Below are 9383 nucleotides of genomic sequence, written 5' to 3' on the forward strand. Positions count from 1 at the left end.
GCTCGTCATATCTTCTCCCTCACACATAAGATAATTTTTTATTTCGCCGTGGAAAACGCGTAAGAGCTTTTAGTGAGCTCTCTTAGCGCTTGCCCCTGGTGCGCAGTTCGCGAAAACAACATGACGCAGTAAACTGTGTGTGTGGGTGCCTATTTTCGCAAACGCTTGAGTTCCTTCAGCGTTCGACTGGATGTGCTGTGAATACCGCTGCTTTTTCGGTGCGCGCAAGCCGTGTGAAGACCGACGGCAGTGTCTCTCGGTGTGCGGAGAAGCTTAGCGAAGTCCGTGTATCGGTGTGTTTGTGAAGCGGGGATCGGCGCCTGTGTACCGAGGGTAACTAGCACTCGAGGAGCCTGCAATGTGTGTTTGAGTGTCCGTAACAGTTCGTTCGCTTCGTTTTCCAGTGTCTCACGTAAGATGCAGTGCGGCATTTCGAATTGACAGCATTTGTGTACGTTACTTGAGTGATTCCGTGCTCGTACGGTAACGCATAAACTACGCTCGGTATTTGGTTCTTGCTTCGCCACTGTTTAGCCCGTGCGCTTCTATTTTCTGGTGAGCAGTCCAGGCAGATGCAGTGTTCGAGAGTGAAACAATGTGCGTTGTGAACAGTGGTGATGTGTTGACATTTCCGGGACTTGTGAAGAGGCTGTGCCCGTGTGACAGAAGATTTTAAAAGCGTTGATAACCGTGTTTCGCCTTACGAAGTTGCGATGGTGCTTTATGAGGGCTTTAAGGATTTGGCGCTGGGCTTCGTGTTTTCTTTTTTTACTCGTTGCTTCTCCTTTTTGTGATAACCGTAATCCGAACGTCATAACGTTTCGAACCGAAGTCGCGCGCCGAGACATTCTGCTGTAAATGTGGCTGCTTCGGCAGTACGCCTTGACTATTCTCCGATGAAAACTTGGACTTGTGCCTGGCAGCAAAAGCACGTGGACTGTCACACTAAGCTCCGGATAGAACACACTTCTCACTGGTGCCTTGCTTTGGATGAAGTCGTAGACCAGCACCTGCTAACTATAGCTCTTCGAGTCCATCTGCCCTGTCGTTTTGCACTGCACTGAAGCCTTGACTACAGCGGCCCAGCTCACGCTTCACCAGTGGACGTACACGTCTTGCTAGCCTTGCATTTCTACGTCAACGGCAGCTTCCAGTCCACAGGCGTCTTTTGCCTGTGGCCGCAGAGAACATTCGATTCCAGATGACGCTGACGGCTGCTAATATTGTTGTGCCATCGGTGAGTTGAACTTGCGAAACTAATTTCGTTGCTATTCCTGTAGCGCTATAATGTACGTTTGTAAGCTTTTCATCCCAGCAGATGTAATGTCACCCCATCTTAAGTTCCAGTACGAAAAATGTCTACTACCGCTTTGTATATATTTATGTATTGCCAATATACATATATTGCAATATGAGCAAGTAAACCAGCCGTTTTTATGGTTTAAGCAGGCTTTTACCTAATTATTAAGAGGAGCCTATCTGTCTACCACGCTTGACAGTTGAGAGAAAAGTTTTGATGCGAATTTATTTTCCAGGAGCCATGTAGCACTTTTAAAGTAATTCCCTTTATATTGCAAAACTACTTGTATGGAGATTACCGCTTTGGCAGCACTATACTTTACCAGGACATATATATCTCACAGTATCTAAAGCTTGCATGGGGCGTCAGTTTGTTTCAAAGTGAATATAGCTTAATTGAGAGCTTTGACAAAGTGATAGTTTTTGTGCTACTGCCAAATATGTATTAACAGCGCTTTCAATGATGGTTCTTTGAATATACCCTTTTTGGCCTCTTCACAGATTGCGAACTTTCCTAAGGTCCTGGGATCCATCGATTGCAAGCACTGGCAAATCAAGCCACCTTATGGGTTGAAGCACTTGTACAGAAACAGGAAGGACTTGTGCTCCCTAAGTGTACAAGTCTTTTGCAACGGTGGGGGTGTCATCATCCTAGCCGACTTCAAAGGGGCCTGGAAGCACGCATGGCAGCCTCATCTGGATGAACTGTGCTCTACCTGGGAGCCTCAGGGGCAGAAAACTGCCTAATGGCTGGTTGTCTGGTTAGTTTTTTTAAGCACAGATGGTACACTGAACACTAGTTAATGTACACACTTTCACAACCCAAACGTAGTTACTAACAGTGGATGCTTGTATTATTTTCACACAGCGATGCTAATTGGACACTTATAGAGAAGCAAATTATGATGGAATTGACAGTGTCGAAAGTGTAAAGTCTGCAGCTTATGAATTTTACTCCATACATGTGAAACTGGAAAGTTGTGCTTATGAAATAGCACAAATACTTTTATTGCTTATTGAGCTCTTGTGCTTGTGACTTGCTCAGTGTATCAAGTGCTCTGCATGGAAATAGCAAGCGGGTGAAAATCGCCTGGCTGTTCACAACATGCAGGGAGGAAGAGCTTTAGTTCAAGCCTAGGGCCACGCAGGAGCAGTCAAGTGCGCATTTTACCTGCCGTCTATCTATCTTTTTTATTGTTGTAGCACGTTGTATTTCCGCCGCACATGTTCTCAGCACAATTGCATAGTACATGTTTGTTGATCTCTGAAGGTGACTTTCGCTATGCCTGAGAACCATAGGTGCTCACCCTCCTGTACGTGGCTGCCCAGCTCAGCAGCAGTGCAGTGCAGCCCTCACCCATGCAAGACAAGTGATACAGTGGACCTTTGGTGTTCTGAGCAGGACACCGCATATACGTCCAGCATGGCATTGACAGCAATAATAATGATGTTGAGTGTTCGTGGAAGCCATAAGAGCCCATTAACATGCATTTGTGGATTATCAGTGTGTTTGTTGTTCACAATCATTTCTCCTAATCAAGTGCATTTTTGTCAAAGTGTACTTTTGTTAGAAAAAACGGTTTTGAGCAACAAAAACACATATAATCCGCAAATGCTTTGTGTTTTCTAGTGTTCAAAATTGCTCCTGCACACTGTATGATGAGGTTGCTATGTTAGATAGCTTTAAAGTGATGACCAATAGCTGTTGCCTTGTAACTATAGCAATACATGAGTACACTCTGTGGAAAAATCGAGTATTTGGGAGTATTTCTGCCACGCAACAATAATCGTAATCTTGCTTGCTCGCCTTTTCTTTTTTGAAAACCCGCCTCTTGGCACTTTCCTATCAAGAACGCTATGTCACTCTGATAACACCCGCGTCATCCGTGACCGGGCAGTGCTGCGACGGTGGTGATAACGCGAGGAAAGTGCGTGAGATGGATGACGTTATGGTTGTGGGGTAGCAATACTCCCGGATACTTTATTTTTTCTTATAGTGTAGCATGTTAACTCATTCTTGGTCGGCTTCTTGTACCTAGTGTAAAGTCGAAATAGAAGATGCTTTATTGGCTTATGTTTCACTTTTAGGCAGAAATTTGTTGCCTACAAAATGAACATGGTAGGTATAGATTTATATCATAAAATATTTTTCAAAGTCCTCATTGTTGGTGGCTCTATGATTGAGACGTTTTTTTCTTGTTTTTTATTATTTTTTCATACTTGTCATGTGAAAATACGACAGCTAGAGTTTTTAGCACATATCACCTGTCCACGTTTACACATAGCACGGTTGTAACAATCATCTCTCTTTTTCTATGTTGCAGCACTGTCACGGGATCAGGTGCCCAACTGTCATGTAGTTGTACAGTGTATCTCGGACAAAACACACAAGGCCAACAAGTAGAGAGCGACTACCAGTGACTGTGTCCTGCTGTTCAAAGTGCACGTCAAGAGCAAGAGTGCATTGTGATAGCTGGAACAGTTTGAGTTGTATTGAGAATCTGCACAGCTACAGTTTAATTGTTGAGCACTGCATCATTCAGCAATTCCTTGCACCTGCGGATTCAAAGTTTATTAAATTCTGCAATTATTATACCGAACGTTCACATTAATGTAAAGCACACTTGTAGTGGTAACGTGCAAAGTTATTTCGGCTACCTTGATTTTTTAACATGCACGTTAAATCAAAGTGCATGTGTGTATCTGCATTTCACTGCCATTAGAAACAGCAACCATGGTCGGCAACCACAGCCGTGTTTTCATGTTTGGTAGTGCAAAAATTAAACCATTGAAGCGGGTAATTTTGCACTTGGCTCGATATAGTCGATTCAGGATACACGCATTAGTATAGCACAAATGATTTATATATATATATAAGCTCTGGAAAGTCGTTCTCCATGGATTATTTAGATGCAAGACGAGCGTCACTATTCTTAGTATGTCCAACAGGCTTTAGCACCTGTGTAATGTAATCCCATCGCCTGTCGTGTCCTATTCAACAGTCAACCTCTATGCATGTACTTTGTAAGTTTAAAATACTTTTTGATATAGTGTTTGCTGCCATACGGTTTTTTCAAATTGTAATTGTATACTCTGCAAATAATTTATCATCTATGCAGCTTTGCACATATTACTGCTGAAAGTATTTATTGCTTTTTCTAGGGTGACTATAGCATGCATTTACTTATGCCTTTTGATGCGTCTGTACAATGGTTTAGCCTGAAGAAGGCTGCTGGTGTGCTCTAATCTGGAAACTGGTGACTTCGAACAAGTTTGAAGGCTGATAACCATTACTACTCTATTCCGATAAGCTATGATAGCTCCATAAAAATGTATTTAAGATTCTGTAAACATAACCAGGTCAATGTTCCTACATTCTTTTATTGTTGTCCATGTTTTAGGCACCTGAAACATAATTACTTTGTCATGGCACATTATAAAATGTTATTCTGCACATTTGTGCTGATAAAAATTGCAGCTGAGGCCAGCAGCAAGATCTACATTCAAGGCACTGACGCTTCACATCACATGCCTTGCCCAGCAGTGCACTGAAATTTTTTTCAAGGGGAATGAGAGACTGCTATACAGCAGTCTCTCATTCGAAGGAAGTCGGCACATGCGCACACTTTGAAACCTTTTTGAGGAGTGTTTTCAGGAGAAGCAATAGGGTTTTGGCATGTCAACAACAGCATTATTTGTACCGAGGGTCTTAGTAACAGCGAATTGTTTTATTTATGTATTGTCCAAAATTTGTCCGAGCTGTGCCAATTTTTCAGCCCACGTGTTGCAAATTACTATTAAGGGCACACAACTAGTCAAGCTGAATACGCGGATTTTTGTCTGTCCACCTGTCATCTATACTGTAACTGCTGTTGATAAAGATTAAACTCGGGTTTAAAATTTTGTTGTACTTACCAAGGGAAGAGTAGCCCTTTATGGCGCAAATGAGTTTGCCGTAATCTTTTCCCAGGCCTACTGTTTTGCCCTCTCCTCAGAACTCGATAGCCTGCTGGAGTTCTTTATAACCACTGACAGAGGCATTACACGGAGCTGCGCAACACGACAGAGACCGATAGAGAAGACTCATTGGTTTGTGTCTTTTCTCTCTGTCCCTGTCGTATTGCGCTGCTGCGTGTAATAAATCCCACCCAACTAGCACGGAAACGTGTCCCGACGAAGGCAGTCATTTTGGCCGCAAGGAGTTTGGCCGCCGCGTGTCTCTTGATGTTCTTGGGAAACACCGTGATGTCTGACCAGCGCTCGAATAGCCAGAGTCGCGAAAGTAATGCCTAGGTATGATAATTGGGTTTCATGACTGGGCGCTCTTGCCATAGTAGTGGTTAGAGAAAAAAAAAAGATACTCTTATTTCTGTGGTCCGTGAGGGAGCACGGCGCAGCGTTTTTGGGTCTAAAAGGGAGTAATAGGAGAGAGCGGAAATGCCACCTGCTCAAGAAAAGAGTGCCCTTAACACATAACCTCAGGCCGTGCTTTCCGTTTTTTCATAAAAGAATTCGTGGGTGTTTGGCGACACTGCGAATCGAACCCAGTCCCTCCTGCATTGTAGTTGGACGCTGTAACGACTCGACCACCGCTGCAGTGTTTCAAACGAGAGCTGGCCACTGTAACCACTGTAACACTTACTTCATTGTATATATATTATCTTTCCTTGGAATGACACCTATTGCAAAACGTCCGGTGAAAGTCGATCAAAAAAAGAAAAAAAAATACTCGGGATCCTAATGCATTCACCTAAGGTGACTCGAAGGTTAAAGCCATGCAAGTGTGGCTATATTACCGTGCACTTTGTAACGAGTGCGACATCACTAATCAACTGTCGCCAATTGACTGTCACTAATGTCGCTTTCACTAATTGAATATTCAATTTGTTTCGATTATCATCATTTAAATAAACTTTCACTAAACAAATCACTACTAACTTAACTTGCTTCGATTCTCATATATAAGTACAATCACACTTTCGCTCTCTTTTTTATGGTTCGCTCCCATAGACGCTGGTAAGTAACGCGAACGCCGTCTCCTTTTTTTTCTTTTCGTTAATCGTGCGTGCGAACGCGCAGCACGCGCGCCCTGTGAATCCCGGCTCACATGCAGTCATGTCACATCAGGCCGAGACAAGTGAACGCCGCTTCATTTTTGTTTGCTCACGCAAACTCCGCAAGGACGAAGGGACTGCGCCGTGTATTCCGAAAAGCATCAGCACGTAGAAAGCTCCCGACGAATCTTCCTCGTTTTAGGCGTTCACATATATAAGTGTATACGATTGCTCTCGCATTCCGACCCTGTAAAAATGCTGCGGTGTATTGAACCTGCGGCATGATGCTCATGATAGCTTTCTTGCTGCTGCTTTATGGGTCCTTCCACGCCAACTGTCCCAGTCGGGGCGCTCGACAAAAATTTATTTCTCTGAAAAAATCTGAGAAAATTACACACATATAGATATTAGTTCTACAGTATTTTCCCAAAATATTTTGAGCGACAAAAATTTTTCGGGCACGTGAGCGCCATTTGGACTTCTCGATATGGTGGAAAACCAGGTAGGAAAGAAAAATTCGCTATAAATGGACCGTTTCACGCATTCATTCTAAACTTGCTTTTTTGTGTTTTTAGAGCATTGCGCTTTTATTATAGGACAGTTGCTTAGAGTAGCTTTACAGTTTTCACTCCTTGGTGCGTAGGTAAAATTGAGTAAGTTGCTGCGTTTTCGGGAATTTTTTTACAAAAGAAGATTGTAGACCAAATACATGAAATATTTTTATAGAACTCTCCATAAAACGTACTATCTCCTAAAGTTTTTGTTTTGCCTGTGTGCGGCGCACAGGCTCTAAAATAAAATCCTGAACTTTGAAAAAACGCTACATTGGCCTATGTTCAGACGTCTGTAGCACCCTAAGGTGGTCCAAGAAAAAATAAGCAAAAACGCGCATACGCTTGAGAATCATAACGCGTTCGTCCACAAAAAGTTTAATCGAAGTAGTTTTTGTTTTAGTCAAGAAAAACATTTTTGAAGTTTAGTCCCACCATTGTATTATTTTGCTTTGGGGGCAGTGCAAACCGACTGAATTTACTGCATAAAAAAAGAGGTAGTGTATCCGTAGCACATGGTTTTCAGCTCCTTTTGTTAGTACTTCATAATGTATATTGCATATGAAGGAGATGGTAAAAGATGCCGAAATTCCCCAATATAATGAATCGCGTTGCTTATTGCATTGTTTACGCACACCGGAGGCGGCGGCGGTGGCGCCGGACAGCTACGCCACAAAAATGGGCTGTTGTGATCTCATAACAGCTGTAAAACAATGCGTGTTACCAGACAGACAAGTTCTACTTTAACCAGAACCTGCTGCCTCCAACCATCCAAATAAGGATGTGAAAATTAGCTTGGCATATCCCGTCCGTAGTGTCACGGAAGACGGACTGAATGCGTGAACACGCGGCGCGTTGTCACATCATAAGCCGTTCTTTGCGGAATACTTTGATGAACTGCGTTTGGATCTGCTACAAATGACCACGCTCACGCCTCCTTTCTCCGGTTTACATGAACTTTGAGACTTAACTTATTTTGACGCCAATTGATTCTCAGAGACGCATGCAATAAGTAACGAGATTCATTACTGGGGAATTTCGGCATCTAAGCCAATGGTATTGTTATATTTTTACCTCTGTTTATCACCTCTCTGACATTATGAAGTACTAACAAAAGGAGCTGAAAACCATGTGCTACGAATACACTACCTCTTTTTTTATGCAGTAAATTCAGTCGGTTTGCACTGCCCCCATAGCAAAATAATACAATGGTGGGACTAAACTTCAAAAAAAATTTTCTTGACTAAAACAAAAACTACTTCGATTAAACTTTTTGTGGACGAAGGTGTTATGATTCTCAATCATATGCGCTTTTCTGCTTATTTTTTCTTGGACCACCTTAGGGTGCTACAGACGTCTGAACATAGGCCAATGTAGCGTTTTTCCAAGTTCAGGATTTTATTTTAGAGCCTGTGCGCCGCACACAGGCAAAACAAAAACTTTAAGAAATAGTGCGTTTTATAGAGAGTTCTATAAAAATATTTGATGTATTTGGTCTACAATCTGCTTTTGTAAAAAAATTCCCGAAAACGCAGCAAATTACTCAATTTTAGCTACGCACCAAGGAGTGAAAAATGTAAAGCTACTCTAAGCAACTGTCCTATAATAAAAGCGCAATGCTCTAAAAACACAAAAAAGTAAGTTTCGAATGAATGCGTGAAACGGTCCATTTATAGCGAATTTTTCTTTCGTACCTGGTTTTCCACCATATCGGGAAGTCCAAATGGCGCTCACGTGCCCGAAATATTTTCGCCGCTCAAAACATTTTGGGAAAATACTGCAGAACTAATGTCTATAAGTGTGTAATTTTCTCAGATTTTTTCAGAGAAATTGATTTTTGTCGAGCGCCCACACTGGGACAGTTGGCATGGAATAACCCCTAGACGAAATACCCCAACCGATTGCTCCACCACTGTCGTCCAGTGAAGGCCGCCGACATCTGAATGGTGACTGTCGGTAAAAAAGGAGGCGGGCGAGACGAACACTTGGTAAGCGAGTAGGTCATTGGATGTGCACTTCCGCACACACCAGCCCTTCCCGTTGCCGGCCACTCGTACACGTCGTCTTCATTAAAGGTACCGCCACCCGAAATCACACAGAACGCAATGCTTCCAAAGATATAAGCATTGCCGACACCACTTGCATAGCGTAGTAACCCCTCGAAATTTCTCCGCCTCATCTTCTTCTTTTTCTCCTTTTGTTTTCTTTTCGCCCTGTTTCTCTTCCTTCCTCTCTCATTTTTCGTACAAGACTGTATAAATATGAGTGCAAGCAACATGTACCCTATTCCTGATGAAGGCCAGCCTCTAGCCGATACTGTCGAAATAAGAACTTCTGTTGTTACTGTTCTCACGGAGGACCTTCCTCACTATATATATATATATGTATATATATATATATATATATATATATATATATATATATATATATATATATATATATATATATATATGGCACAAAGAATAATAATTCAGAATTC

Source organism: Rhipicephalus sanguineus, chromosome 4 (assembly GCF_013339695.2).
Source record: "Rhipicephalus sanguineus isolate Rsan-2018 chromosome 4, BIME_Rsan_1.4, whole genome shotgun sequence".
Taxonomy (NCBI): domain Eukaryota; kingdom Metazoa; phylum Arthropoda; class Arachnida; order Ixodida; family Ixodidae; genus Rhipicephalus; species Rhipicephalus sanguineus.